This window comes from Manis pentadactyla, chromosome 1 (genome assembly GCF_030020395.1).
Source record: "Manis pentadactyla isolate mManPen7 chromosome 1, mManPen7.hap1, whole genome shotgun sequence".
Lineage (NCBI taxonomy): Eukaryota > Metazoa > Chordata > Mammalia > Pholidota > Manidae > Manis > Manis pentadactyla.
In genome coordinates this window covers 92,307,485-92,323,580 of record NC_080019.1, presented here as the reverse complement: position 1 = coordinate 92,323,580, position 16,096 = coordinate 92,307,485, and the positions used below count along the sequence as shown (strand labels likewise).

Genomic DNA, 16,096 nt, shown 5'->3' with positions numbered 1-16,096 from the left:
TGGCTTCTGAACTTAAAAGTGTGGGGTGGGGGGCGATGGGGGGAGAGTAGAGACCTACGTGTCTTTCCTAACCTTAAAGTATCCACAGTTCTCACTGTAAGATTTATAAGAAACATGTTGCTTTCTTTCCTATCCAGGGGAGTGTATGTGCCATGGTAGAGTGGGTTTCCTTCCCTTTTATTATCTAGTACACATAGTAATGATTAAGTAGAGCTGGAGGAAAGCATCTAGAGGAGAAAAGAACTGCAAAAAGAAATAGAAACAGCAGAATGGAAAGTGAAATTCGGTTGTCATATCATTACTGAGTTATTTTTGCATGGTTCCCGGGCATAGTACAGACCTTCTGTAAATACCTAAGGATGTATGTCTAGCCTCAAGGATCTGCCATGCAGAGATTTATGAAGAGGATGGGGCAGAAAATGTATGCCAAACACGACAGGGACAGCCTTTGTCTTCTCACATGTCTAAACGCAGAATGGGAAAGCACCTTCCCCCACGTCTGAATGCAGCGTGGGGAGGCACCAGCTTGAGAACAACTGGTGCAGTCCTTGGACGTTTATCTGCCCACAAAAGCATATCTTGTCCTCGAAAACGAGCCAAGAATGCCTTACGCTGAAAACAGGGAGACCTTGGGGACGTGTGAAAACACCGCCCCTGCTTACTGGGCAGATTCTAAGAAAATCAACAAGGTGTTCTGGCCTGTTCCCCCTGAGAAGGAAAACATGAGTATAGCACTTGGCTGAGGTCCGAGAAAGGCAGTATAAAAATAAAGGAGCTGTGCCACATCACGGCTGCAGCCATTGTCTGTCTGTCTGTGTTGTCTGTGTTTTTTGTTCACTCCCATTTCACCCAAGCGAGTGGCTCACAATGTCTGGTGCCCAACGTGGGACATGCGTGAACTCACCATGGGGCAGGATCCCACAACCCTGAAGAAATTGGAGATAGGATGCCAGGGGTGACTTGGGATGCCAGAAGGGGGCCAACTTCGGGTAAGCTGACACCATGATAGTGGAACTTCTGGAAGAAACAGGGAGTACTAATGGGGAACTCTTCCTCTCTTGAGAGGGAAGATCAACAGCTCATGCAGGGACCTCTGCATTCTCTTGGTGAAACTGCCAAAGACAAGCTGTTGAAAGATTTATTTGCCAGGGTCCAGAAATATTGCTTTTGGTTTTGCTTTCAGTCAGAGGTGCAAATGAATAATGAAGCCTGGTGTAAGGTTGTTAAAACGCTTTCCCAGGCTCATCAGCAGGGGGACACGATGCCTGCTACTTTGTGGTCCCTTTGTAGCTCTGTTTCTCAAGCTTCGCCACTGTTAGAAACGGACTCTGAGAGAGATGCTCGCTCTGCTGTCTCTGATAAGTGTGGTCCTCTATATGAAGATGTCCCAGAGGTTTTGAGTTTGCCACCTCCCTCTGACACAGGTGGGGGTGAGTCTGATCAGGAAGACAATAGTTCCAGTGTGTCTTCTGCCTCTCATTCTGATATTCAGAAGCTCACTTGTATACTGACGGAGTTTATAGAAAAATTGACAGTAGCTGCCACTCCCCCCAAGCTTTCACCCTCTGCTCCACCGCTTTCTGCTTTTCCCACTTTGCTCCCACCTCTGCCACCGCTGCCAGCGGCTGGACGCTCCTTTACTGTTCCCAAGGGACCTGGTCCTGGTGCTTGTGATGAAGATCTCCCACCACCTCCTGATTTTGTCTCTCCTTCCGCCTCCCATCAGACACCCACTAGCTTTTCTGTCTTCCCAATCACTAGACAAGCGATCCCTCCTAACACTCAATTCCCTCAATGAGGACTTGAGGTAAATTATCTCCCAGTAACACATAAGATCCTGAAAGAGTTAAAACAAGCCGTCCAAAATTATGGCCCCCAATCTCCTTTTGTATTAGGCCTACTTAACACTGTTTCTGCAGAAAATTTGCTGCTACCCTTGGATTGGGAAAATATGTGTAAAACTGTTTTGGAAGGGTCACAATGGCTACAGTTAAAAAGTTGGTGGTATGAGGAAGCTACCTCACAAGCTAGGACGAATGCAACTCGGCAACCTCCTGGTCCGGTGGAGTCTGAACCCACTGGGACGGAGCCTCATGCCTCCTGGGAAGCTCAAGCTGGGCTTGGTGATTTGGCCTTAACCCAGGTGAAGTCCATAGTGTTAAAATCATGGATGAAAATTGAAATCTCAGGAAAGATAGCCCTTTCATTCACAAAAACCACCCAAGGTCCTTTGGAACCATATACTGATTTTTTATCTTGTTTAAAGGGTGCTGTTTTCTGCAGCTTAGGAGATAGTCCTGCAGCTAACACACTTCTTCAGGTATTGGCATTTGAAAATGCGAACCCAGAGTGTCAGAAAGTGCTTCACCCATTAAAATCTAGCGGCACTCTGGTTGATGAATTTATAAGAGCCTGTGCTGGCATAGGCGGAGTTGCTTATCAAGCTGAAGTTCTTGCTGCTGCAATTCAGAAAGGTATTCCTAAACCAACTTGTTTTAATTGTGGGAAACCTGGACATATAAAAAGAGACTGCAAGAGTAAAAAATATAATTCCCCACAAAAAGCGTCTAAGGTGCCTTTAGGGTTCTGTAGACGCTGCAGGAGAGGGCGGCATTGGACTTAGACATGTAGATCCCACACTGATAGAGATGGCAACCCTCGCCCCCCACCGGGAAATGGCGGGGCGGGGCGGGGCCTCGGTCCTGGGCCCCACAGAATAACAATACAGGATCTCCTCCCTTCCTGGTCAGCAATGGGGTGGCACACCAAATGAGCAATTTTCCAAATTAACAGTGTCCGATCTTCAGGCAGCCACCCTTGGCAGTGCTGCTGCTGATCTTAGTTCTGCTCAAAATTATACTTTATCCCCCGGTGGAGGAGTGTACAAATTACCAATGGGCTTCTTTGGTCCCATCCCTCCAAAGACTGTGGGACTGATTATCGGCCATAGCAGTTCCACCATGAAGGGATTATTTGTGCATGTAGGAGTGATAGATGAAGATTGCAACAGAGAAATTAAAATTATGGCAAGTGTTTCCCAAACACTACATGTTCTCCCTGGATAGCGTGTAGCCCAATTGTTGCTTCTTCCTTATGTAACCTTCCCAAAAATAGAACAGTCCCAAAGTGGTGGTTTCGGTAGCACTGGGAAGAAAATTTTGGGGGAAACATTAATTAATGATCAGAGATCCACTCTGATCCTAAAAATACAGGACATAGAATTTCTAGGACTAATTGACACTGGGGCTGATGTCTCCATTATTTCTTTAAGTGCATGGCCTACATCATGGGACAAACAAAAAGTACAAATCATCTTATCTGGGTTGGAAAGTACCCGAGATGTCTTTCAAAGCTCCTCGCCCATGACATGTGTCGGGCCAGAGGGACAAATGGCTGTTGTCTCTTTTTATATAGTGGATATCTCCATCAATCTATGGGGCCGAGATGTACTTAAATACTTTGGAGCTTTTCTTAATATTCCATCTTTGTCCCCACAAGCCAAGAATATCATGATGAATATGGGATTTGATTCTTTCACCTATGCTGATCCACCACACATAAATCTCACACAAAAACCTTTAAACTGAAGGCCACAGCCCACCTGTTTCCTCAAGCGTTACAGGTAGAATGGGTCCAACATAAACCTGTCTGGGTGGAGCAGTGGTGGCTTACAAAAGATAAACTCGAGACTCTAAAATCTTTAGTTCAGAAACAGTTGGAACTTCAACATATTGAACCGTTTGTTTCCTCTTGGAATTCACCAGTATTTTTTATAAAAAAGGCTAGTGGCAAATGGACAGATTTAAGAGAGATTAATAAATGTATTAAGTCTATGGGTCCTCTACAATTAGGAGTGCCCTGCCCCTCTATGGTTCCCTAAAGATTGGCCCTTATTAGTGATTGATTTGAAAGATTGTTTTTTTACCATCCCTTTACAAGACTCAGATAAAGAAAAATTCACTTTTACTGTTCCTGAATATAACCACGATAGGCCCACAGCCAGATATCAGCAGCATGTCCTGCCTCAAGGTATGCTCAATAGCCCAACCTTATGTCAAGAATTTGTAGACAGAGCCCTCTCACCAGTTAGACAACAGTATCCTCAAATTCTCTTATATCATTACATGGATGATATTCTTTTAGCCGCACCTACTATATCTATGCAACAGGAAGCTTATCAATATCTTTTATTTCAATTGTCCTTATATAACTTATGTATAGCTCCTGAAAAAGTACAGCAAAGCCTTCCTATACATTATCTTGGGTACATTCTAGGTGATGCACAAATCAAACCTGAAAGGACTTCGATTAGACGTGACAACTTAAAGACCTTGAATGATTTCCAGAAACTTTTAGGTGACATTTATTGGTTACGTCCTTCCTTGGGTATCCCTACCTATCTATGTCTTGCAGCATCTATTTCACACTCTAGAGGGCACTCCACAGTTGGCTAGCCCTTGCTCCTTATCCCCTTTGGCTGAACAGGAACTCCAATTTGTTGAACAATGTATTTCAGAAGCCTTTCTTTCATGCCTAGACCCCTAGTATCCTCTCTCATTATACATTTTCCATGCTTTTCACTCACCTTCTGCTGCGCTAGGCCAACCTCACGGTCTTTTAGAGTGGATTTTTTTACCTAACAAACAAAACAAACGGCTGGTGACATATCTTGATAAAATTGCTTGCTTAATTCTGAAAGGTCATCACTGGTGTCGTCAACTTCAAGGTGTCGATCCTTCCCAAGTTATTTCTAATTTATCCTCCTCAGAAATTTCTCAGTGTCTTGAGTTCCACCTCAATTGGCAGATCACCTGTGCTGATTTTCAAGGTACATTTGACAATGATTATCCTCCTAACAAACGATTTTCCTTTTTAAAGATTCACCCAATGGTGCCTCTCACCATCATCGCTTCAATCCCAGTAACAGGCCCTATGCTTTTCACTGACGCCTCCAGTTCTGGAATAGCTGGATATTGGTCAGAGAATAAACAGAGAATTGTTCTCTCTCCATATGCCTCAGTGCAACAGAGTGAATTGTTTGCTATTTTCTTAGCTCTTCAAGATTTTCCCTGCCCTTGTAATATTGTCAGTGATTCTCAATATGCTGTTTATACTGTGTCCCTGTTGCCTTTTACACACTTGCCCCCTTCATTTTCTTCACAACCTGCTTCCCTCCTTTCACTCTTCTGTGCTGTCCAGTCACTTATTCTCCATCACCCTTCACCTTTTTTCATCACCCATTTTCATTCACATTCTTCTCTTCCAGGTCCCCTTAGTTACAGAAATGCTAAAATGGATTCTCTCCTAATAGGTACTATCCAAGCAGCAACAGAAGAACATGCCCTGCATCATACTAATGCCCATGGTCTACGTTCTCGGTTCCATATCATATGCCAACAGGCCTGTGATATCCTCCGCTCTTGTTCGGTTTGTCACTGCCTTAACACCCCTTCTCTCCCACCAGGATGTAATCCCCGTGGTCCTTATGGGAACCATATCTGGCAAATGGATATTTTTCAATTCCCTCCCTTTGGGAAGCTGCACTACATTCACCACACCATTGACACTTTTTCTCATTTTCTGTGGGCAACCCCTTCATCTTCTGAAAAAGCCAATACCGTCATTCAGCACCTGTTATCCTGCTTTACTGTTATGGGTCTCCCCCGAACTTTGAAGACTGATAGTGCCCCTGCATACACCTCTAAAAAGTTATCCACTTTCCTACATCATTATCATATTCAACATATTACTGGCATCCCTTTTAATAGTCAAGATCAAGCCATTATCAAACGAGCCAATAGGACATTTAAAAATTATTTACATAAATACAAGGGAGGAGATACAGGAGATTCCCTTATTACCATGACCCCCATGGACGCTTATATACAAAGTTTTATTTATTCTCAATTTTTTGAATCACTGGGACACGCTCCCTAAAGGATCGGCAGCAGAAACACATTTTACTCCCTCAACTACTCATTCTTCTGTTTACCAACCTGTCTTTTACAGGACTCTGGAAGGACAATGGCTCCCTGGACATTTTCTATATTGGGGACATGGTTATGCTTATGTTTCCACAGGAAACCAGTGTGAGTGGCTACCTAGCAAATGCCTGAAATTGTGCCATGACCAAACGTAGTAGGGATGAAGATTTTCTGTGAGAATTCCAAGACCTCAATGTCAGGGCTCAGATCCATACTAGGGGAACTAGACAGGCTTCAGTCCCCACCTGGGAGCAGTTAAAGAAGCTCACCCAAGAAGGCAAATGCATTGTTCGACAAGCAGGCCAAATGTTAACACCTTTGTCCCTCTTTTTGGTGATGATGGCCATTGTCACATGTCAGGTAGGCTCAGATCATGTATATTGGGCCTATATCCCAAGCCCCCCTCTTTTCCAGGCTGTCTCATGGGGATACCCTGAGGTTTTAGTGTATACGAATGAAACACAATGGATGCCAGGACCTTTTGACCCTCTTCTGCCTGCACATCCCAATGAAGAAGGGAAACTGCTGGAGGAAATAACAATTCTTGCTCTTTCCCCTTAGGGGCAGAGGGTATCCCCCTCTGCATTGGAAAGGGATCTCATTGTCTTCAAACCTCACATGAAGCCTGGGGTCTCAGATATAATCATTCTCATCTCGCTGTGAGCACCTTTTTGCTATCTGTAAAAAAGCTTTAAAGTAGGAAATAGTACCACAGAGAGACACCCCCCCTACACTTGTCTCTTTGTGCCCAATTCCTGAAGTAAATGCTGAGATTTCTCATTTTACATGGACCCGATGTAGAGGTCATAACCTAAAAATATTAACATCCAGTACAGAAGCAAATAATCAATCTTTCTCCATTATTGATTGGAGTCCTCATGGTGATTTTAGAATAAAATTTTCCCAAATACCTCTCAAGTGGCATAAAGAAAACCACAGCATCTCTGCCCAGGCTAATGAAACTATTATTTGGCATGAGGCAGGGTTGACTCCCCCTCTTCCTCATTTGAATGGATCGGTAATGGTTCAGGGACATATTTGGAAACTGCTTGCAGCCCTTGAACCTAGACATGGAGAGGAAACATGTCATATGAGAATAACTCCATTAAAATACATTTACATACTAACACCACTAAAAATATCCAGGCACGCGTACAATTCCCTTTCCTCCTTCTAAAGGGCTCCGTGACCTAGCACCTGGAGAATGGATCTTTAAATTGCACCTCGGACTGTCAGCTTTTTACTTGCATCAATGCTTCTCTAACTTTAAATTCTAGTTCACAGAGCCTTTATTTGCTTCGCTCACGGACAGAACTCTGGCTCCCAGTGAATCTCACCCGCCCTTGGAGCGAGTCTGCTGGAATATCACTATTATACCAATTAGTCACGGACCTCACTCATAGAACAAAGCACTTTGTAGGAACACTTATAACTGTAGTTTTAGGACTTAAAGCTATCGCTTCTACAGCAGCAGTAGCAGGAGTAGCTCTAAAAGAAAGTCTCCAAACAGCAGATTTTGTGCAAAATTTGGCATTACAATTCTCACATATTATGGCAGCAACAACATGATATTGATATTCAATTGGAAACTGATATTCAAAATCTTCAACAAACAGTCTCCTGGCTTGGAGACCAGATTCGCCTACTTACTACGCGGTCCTTACTGAGGTGTGATTGGAATTCCACTCAGTTCTGTGTAACCCCAATCCCCTATAATACATCAGCAGAATGGGCTAAGATAAAAGATCTTCTTTGGGGGCACAAAAACACATCTGCAAGAATATGAAAACTTGAAACCCAACTAACCAATACCTTTACCCAAGAGCTTCCCAAATTAAGTGGAGAAGATATTTGTAAAGGAATAGCTCAAGGACTCTCCAACCTTAACCCTATATCACAGATTAAGGGTGCTTTTGCTTCCTCCATGCTTAGCTCAGGAACTTTGTTCTGACAAATATGTTTCTGTCTCCTAGTCTACTGCTGGTGGAACCGAAGAAAACAAACCATGAAGCAAAACGCTCAAGTTATGTCTGTCTTTCGACATGTTCGATCTCAGCCATACAATATTTAAGGAAAGGAGGAGATGATGGGGACGGCCTTTGTCTTCTCACATGTCTAAACGCAGAACGGGAAAGCACCTTCCCCCACGTCTGAATGCAGTGTGGGGAGGCACCAGCTTGAGAACAACTGGTGCAGTCCTTGGATGTTATCTGCCCACTAAAGCATATCTTGTCCTCAAAAATGAGCCAAGACGCCTCACGCTGAAAACAGGGAGACCTTGGGGACGTGTGAAAACACTGCCCCTGCTTACTGGGCAGATTCTAAGAAAATCAACAAGGTGCTCTGGCCTGTCCCCCCTGAGAAGGGAAAGATGAGTATAGCACTTGGCTGAGGTCCGAGAAAGGCAGTATAAAAATAAAGGAGCTGTGCCACATCACGGCTGCAGCCATTGTCTGTCTGTCTGTGTTGTCTGTGTTTTTTGTTCACTCCCATTTCACCCAAGCAAGCGGCTAGCAACAAAACATCCCACCATATTTTGCACAAACTTTCAGTGGTTCGTTACCCATTACCTCTCCTTCCTTAACTCCATCTCAAGTCTATTCCAAGTTATTAAACTCTGATGTGCTAAATTAATTATGACATTTGTATTATTTCCGGTTAGTTTTGTTTTCCTCTTCCCTTATTTTTTGTTTTACTTTTGTTCTAATATTATTGTTGCCTTGCACACATTGTTGTACACATTTTAAATCCCACTTGAAACAAAGAATGTTGTAAATAAAAAATAAAAACACTAAGTTAATTCCTGGTCTTTGAAGACTGATTAGTGTTACTGACTACCAGAAAAAGGTAGGAAAAAAGATTGCTTTAGAGTGTAGATAAACTCCTATAAATGTTAATTTCCAATGGGAATGGCATTTTCTTATATAGCATCTTTGTGGATCAATATAGCATTATAGGGCAGTAGTTTTTCTCTTGAAGCTTAAACTCATGGCTATTCTTAGTATCAGGTATTCACAGGGGTATATACTGTTTGGAAGGATTGTACATAGAAGTCTGTAAGCATCCAAGGATGAGGGGCAAGGGGTGTGGCTGAATATGCCAGACTGAAGGCAGAAGGGAGACTTGTCTATGAGGTTACTTTATTTGGATGATGCATATACTCACAGAGGCATGGATAGTGTCTGCGCAAGGGATTATTTAGAATAAGGACAAATAATACAAAGCATCAATATCTGTTAACTGGAAGCCATTCAAACTTAGGCAAAGGGAACCCAACAAGAATGAAAATAATGTTGACTTTTCACTTAATCATTTGGTCAATGAATAAAATTGAAGTTTTACATAATGGTTGCTTTCAGTGCTATGGACAAACCAGTGGCATCGCCTAGTAGCTACAGAGATACAAAACCAATACTTTCTCAAACTTAAATACCTAAGGCTGCTGTAATGCTTCTTTTATCTTTCAATGACTGCTTTCACTGTGTCAAGGTTGAAGCTATGAAATATTTATCTTCTTGGTTAATGCAAGGTATTATGTACAGAAAATTATTGTTACTATCACACAAAAGGAGGTGTTAAGTGTTTAGGAACAAAAAATGCCCTCAAGAAGTTCCCAAGTCTCAACTCTATACAAAGAATTTGAAAACAGGCTAAAAAATATCTTTTTACTTAGCTAATTTATTTTAAAAACAATTTGTAAGTAAGGAAAATAACAATCACCTGTGTGTGGGGGGGTACTTTTAGTGCAATATTACCTTCTATCAATAACATGATATTATAGTTTTTTTAAGTTTAGTTAATACACAATATTATATTGTTTCAAGTACACAGCGTAGTGATTTGACAGTTATATACATTATTAAATGGTCACCCCATCTAGTATTGTGACTGTCAACATAGAAAGATGCTACAGAACTATTGACTATATTCTCTATGCTGCACTTTTATCCCCATAACTAACTTATATTGTGGTTAGGATTTTGTGTCTCTTTATTCCCTTCACTTCTTTTACCCACCCACCCCAATCCCTCTACCATGGTAACCAACAGTCACTTCTTGGAGTCTATTGCTTTTTGTTTTGTTTTGTTTTTAGAGTTCACATGTAAGTGAAATCATAATATTTGTCTTTTTCCACTTGGCTTATTTCACTTAGCATAATGCCCTCTAGGTCTATCCATGTTGTAGCAAATGGCAGGATTTCTTTCTTTTTTTAATGACTGAATAATATTCCATTGTGTATGTACCACATTCTTTTTATTCATTCATCTATTGACAGACACTTTGGTTGCCTCCACATCTTGGCTATTGTAAATGATCTGGCAATAAACATAGGTGTGCATATATCCTTTTGAATCAGAGTTTGTTTTCTTTGGGTAAATTTCCAGAAGTAGAATTACCGGATCATATGGTATTTCTATTTTTAGTTTTTCAAGGAATCTCCATACAGCTTTTGATAGAGACTGCACCAAAATACATTCCCACCAACAGTGTAGGAGGTTTCCCTTTCCTTAATATCCTCATCAACACTTGTTATTTCTTGTCTTTTGGATAGTGGCCATTCTGGCTGGTGTAAGGTCATATCTCTTTATAGTTTTGATTTGCACTTCCCTGATGATTAGTAATGTGGAGCATCTTTTCATGTGACTGTTGGCCATCTGTATGTATTCTTTGGAAAACTGTTTATTCAGGTCCTCTGCCCATTTTTAACTGGGTTGTTTTTTTGGTGTTGAGGTATATGACTTCTTTATGTATTTTGGACGTTAGCCCCTTATTGCATATATCATTTATGAATATATTTTCCCATACTGCCTTTTTGTTTTGTTTATAGTTTCTTTTGCTGTGCAGAAGCTTTTTAGTTTGATGTAGTCCCACTTCTTTATTTTTGCTTTTGTTTCCCTGCCCTGGGAAGATGTGTCCAGAAAAGAATTGCTCAGGTTAATAATATTCAAGAGATTTTTGCCTATATTTTCTTCTAAGAGTTTTATGGTTTTGTGTCTTGTATTAGGTCTTTAATTCATTTCAAGTTTACTTTTGTGTATGGTGTTAGACAGTAACTCAGTTTCATTTTATTGCATGTAGCTGTCCAGTTTCCCCAACACCATTTATTGAAGAGACCATATTTTCTCCACTATATATTCTTGCCTCCTTTGTCATATATTAATTGACTATATATGCATGGTTTTATTTCTGGGCTCTCTATTCTGTTCCATTGATCTATGGGTCTGTTTCTGCGCCAGTACCACACTGTTTTGATTACTGTAGCTTTGTAGCATAGCTTGAAGCCAGAGAGTATAATAACCCCAATTTGTTCTTCTTTCTCAAGATCACTTTGTCTATTCAGGGTCTTTTATGGTTGTATATAAATTTTAGGATTATTTGCTCTAGTTTATTGAAAACTGCCATTGGTATTTTAATAGGGATTGCATTGAATCTGTAAATATTACAGTTTTTTTTGAACTGTTTCTTGTAATTGAATTATTTACAGCTATATCCTAAAATTACTCTTCCTTTTCTCAACAACCTGAGCTAATGCTTAGATTATCTTGTTTAAAAGAGTGACTTCTTACAGTATATTGTTTTCCTTTTTAAGTTCAAAGGCTTCTCATTGTAATCATTATAATTATATATAAGTGATGTGTTCTGCTTCTGTCGTTTCTTTCACAATGAGAACATGTAATTCCTTACTCCAGCAATGTGGTTAATCTACCTTGATCTATGACAGTGTACAGATCAGGTCACAAAAAATATGATGTTGTTTAATAATTTGTGCCAAGAGTTAAATGAGTTTGTGCCTATTGGCTTCTATGCATCACTTTAATCTTCTGTGAATTGCCTTTAATACAATGCATATACTCATTTATGATGTCTATTATTATACTTAGAGGGTGTTCAAAACTTGTAAAAGTTAATTTCCTCTAAGCCACTTGAAAATGCCACTCTATTTTTATAAAAACACTTTTTGCAAACATAAGTGTACTTTAAAAGTTAATCTTGTGCTAAGAGGCCATTGAAAGTTTTATACTGAGGCCAGCCTTCCTCTGGCTTCCACAGAAGCCATGTTTATGATTTGGTGGCTATACCCATGTGATACCATGGGAAGGGCCTCAACAGGATTCTCCAGACCAGGGAAGGTTAAGGTCTGATGCCCAGGTTGTCAGCTTAGGTTAGGGCCAGTGGGTGCAGCATGACAAGTTGTCTCCTAGTCTAGGAACAGCATGAGTTTATGACCAGAGAGAAAATCTGAAAGAATGAGATTAATCCAGAGGAGAAAAGACTGGAGGGAAGCAAACATCAGCTGTGACTGAAACAGGATCCATAATTGTGATGTCTAAGTAATGAGGGAGTAGGGAATTAGGGCAAGTCAAAATGACAATAATGGCAGAGACCCCAAAAGACAAGTGTTTGCTAGTAAGAAGGTCTGGCAACAGGTACCCTGGTTGAAAAGCAGTGAGACAGAGTGGTTCAAGGTGTAGAGGACATTCTAATTGGGAGCTGCTCCTTCAGAATTGGGTGAATTCAAGTTGGCACTCAGCTCCAGGAGCAGAGGTCTGTAGTTAGCGGAAATTTCATTCCTCCTTGGTCTGAATTCCTTTCCCTCGCCTGTCTTTGATGCTGTCTTACAGCCCTCTAATATCTGGCATCTCTTCCCCCTCCTTTCCCTTTCCTTCCCTTTCTCCTTCTTCTTCTCTGTTTCATTTTTGGCTTGCACAGGAGCATGGTATTCTGATAAATGTGTAACAACTGGCTCTCTGGGTTAATAAAACAAAACAAAACCCTGATTGTAGTATTTGTCTTCTGTGACATGAATATTCCCATGGCCAATTTCAAACTACCCACATTACATCATTGGACATGAAGTTCAGAAGAGATGAACGACAACAAACTGTTAGGGAATAGTTTTACTGCACCCATACAATAGTCATAAATAATCTCAAGAGCATAGATGATAGTAAAATGTAGGAAAATAATTAGAAAGAGATGGGTTTATGCAATCATTTCTTTACATGAATCCTTAAATCCAGGGTTTTTCATATAATTTATTTAATTGCAAGTTTATTTAATTTATTTTTAAATAATGACTGTTTAACAACAGGCTGACAGAATTTCTGAAAATTTAACAACTGGCTGTTATGAGCAGGTAGGTGCTGCCTCCAGCTCCCCTTGAAGTGCTCTCCCTAGTTTGCTGGCCCTTCTTCCCCCTTTGTACCCTGGGTGCTGCCTTTGGGAGGGACAGTGTCTTCTCTAACACCCTCCTTTCCCTGTTCCCATTTTCTTTTTTAATCGGGGTGCAGATGGATAGTCAGACCTGGGATTCCTCACTTTCCCTCTGTTTGCTGGGGGTCCAGGGGATCCTGGTGTTTGCTGTATTACAGATTGATGCTAGAAGTTGGGAAGAGTATGACTAGTACCAGGAAGTACAAGGCTCTGATCTACAAGCAAAGTATAAAAGGCTGATTGTCTAATTTCTATTAAAAGCCCAGATCATTATAAAACAAATAACTTATGGTAAAAATCAAGCTGGCCAGCTTGCTGCTTCATTTCTCCTGATGATAGCCCCTATTGCTTGTGAGAGAATCATGTAGATTGTTATGGTGTTGGGGGTGAGTTAACTGGGAGGAAAATGGAATCGACGTAGAGGGGCATTGCAATGTGGAGAGAGGACTAGTCTAAATAAAACATTGTGAAAAGCTTAGTAGTTTGGCCAAACACTAGGCCAGCGCTGTCCGGCTGAACTTCTGTGATGATGAAAGCACTCTGTACCTTTGTCCAGTAGGGTAGCCAATGGCTCTCTGTGGTTCTGGAGGGTGTGAAAAATGCCTGCTGAATTGGTGGAATGTTACACAATTAAAATAATTTAATTTTAAGTTTAACTAGTCACACATGGTAAGAGTCCACCATACTGGACAGTGATGCTCTAGACCTGGGGTCAACAAACTATGACCTAAAGGCCAAGTCCGGGCTGTTATTTGTTTTTGTATGGCCCATGAGCTAAGAATGGCTTTTATATTTTTAAATGATTGAAGAAAATCAAAGAACATAAGCAAAGACTGTATGTGACCTGTAAAGCCTAACACGTTTCCTATGTAGCCCTTTATAGAAAACATTTGTTGACCTTTCTTCTAGACATTGCAATGATATACATTCTAATGATAGTAATGTGGTGGTGTCAGTATGTTTGCTTAAGATTCTGGAATCCAGATAGTTTATGTCTCTTCTGCATTACCCTGAGCTCCCCAAGGAGGCCACAGCTAACTTCGGGGAATCCTGGTCCCTTACACCTCCAGAGAGGCCACAGCTAACTGAGGGGAGTCCTCGTGCTGATAATACAAGACAGGTACCAAGCAGGAGGAAGCCAGGTACAAGACAGAGCATATTGATTGGGGAACAGAGAACCAGGTTAGAGCAGAAGCAAGAATAAGAGAGACCTGAGGACAAGCCCTCTTGGTTGCCTGCTCACAGTCAGTTTGGGCCAGAATTGTAGCAAGGCTGAGGCTCCAGGCAGGAGGTAAACTGGCCTGGGTTCCAGGATTAGAACAGGAGCCTGGGAGATCTTTCTAAAAGTAATGGACCCTATTTCACAGCTATATGTGTCTTTGGAAGAATGATGGGCTTGTGAATGAGTTGAGAATCTGAGAGAGAGAAGTGGGGATATTACCAGTAATTATTCAATGTTACAATGTGTGGTAAGTCCTATGTGGATATGTACAAACATATTATGCAATTTTGTTTGCCTCTATCATAACACTCTTGTCATTGTCTTTCTCACAATATAGTACCAACTTTAGGTCTCAATTATGGTACATAAAAAGTACTCAATGAATATTAAATTAAATATTATACTTGTTTTACAGTGGAGGAAACTCAGAACAATGGAGAGCAGTTGTATTTGCTCCTGTCAATATCTGAGAAGGATCCGTTATGAAAGGAAGAATTGGGAGAAGCATGGAATGTTCATCAGGGAGATGGATGAATAGAGAAGCCTTCATAGATACATAAAACTGGCTTCAGTGTCAAGATTTGGAATTTATTTCTTCATAGGCCAAATTATCAGGTTGGATATAAATTTCAGAAAGGAAATAATTCTCCTATATCCTTCTCGTGACTGAGACTAACTACTTGTTTCCCAAGCTGTTTCCCTTTCCTCCACAGCCCACAGTTGGACCACAGGTCCCATTCTCCCTTGCTGTTAGGGGTGGCTGTGTGACTGAGTTCTGGTCTGTGGTGTGTGGCCATAAGTCAAATACACCACACTGAGCCCTGGCCCACAGAAACCTCCCACATGAAGCTCCACTTTCTTTCTCTTTCTCCTCCTGCTGGTTGGATGTTACACCAAGGACAAGCTTGGAAAGTGCATGCGAAGATGGTTGAAGAGACTCCACTGGACTGAGTCTCTAATGATACATGTAACATAGCTGACCCTCTATCACTGTTAGAATTTTGAGAGCAAGAAATTAACTTCTGAGAGTCAAAACACTGAGATTTCAGATTTCTATCTGTTACAGCAGCCAATACACCTTAACAAATCCTCACCCCAGCTTCAACCCACTTTGCTTCAATATCAACACCACAAACACATTATTTGCTTAGCTCACCTGTTGATATGACTAACAATGGTTCTCTCACCTTGGAGAACATTCAAAAGTAAGAGCAGATGGCCTTACAAAGAAACTGACCCTTGACTGAATCCCACAATAATCCAAGTCTTCTGGAAAAGGTGAACTATTAAAAGAAAGCATTTTTGAGTAAAATAAACATAATAGTCATTATTTAAAAAAATATATTTTAGATTGTTGTCCAGTTTTCTTTTACTACATGGGCCTTGCGATTGGCTGCATTTGGCAAAGAATAAAGATGATCAAATCATTTGCAGTCATAGACAGGATCAGGGCTGGCTTCTATGCATGAAGCTATGGTTGGACTTTCCAAATCTAGATTTAGTACTATTGCTAATCGCAGGGTTTTGTTATAAAATTTTCCAATCTATTTTCTCTAGTCTATTTTTTTCAGCTTCATAGAGGCATAAATGACAAAATTGTAAGATGTTTAAAGTATATACCATGGTGATTTGATACACACTCATCTGTAGCCAATTATTGATTCGTATTAGATGT

The 16,096-nt window shown here is 40.9% G+C and overlaps 1 long non-coding RNA gene across 1 annotated transcript; it reads left to right on the top strand.

Annotated features, from left to right (window-relative positions):
• Window positions 1–811: 811 nt before the first annotated feature.
• Window positions 812–8,442, top strand: LOC130683287 (uncharacterized). The gene is made up of 2 exons (XR_008996860.1): window positions 812–989; window positions 7,958–8,442. It is a non-coding gene; the product is annotated as an uncharacterized LOC130683287 (long non-coding RNA).
• Window positions 8,443–16,096: the final 7,654 nt, after the last annotated feature.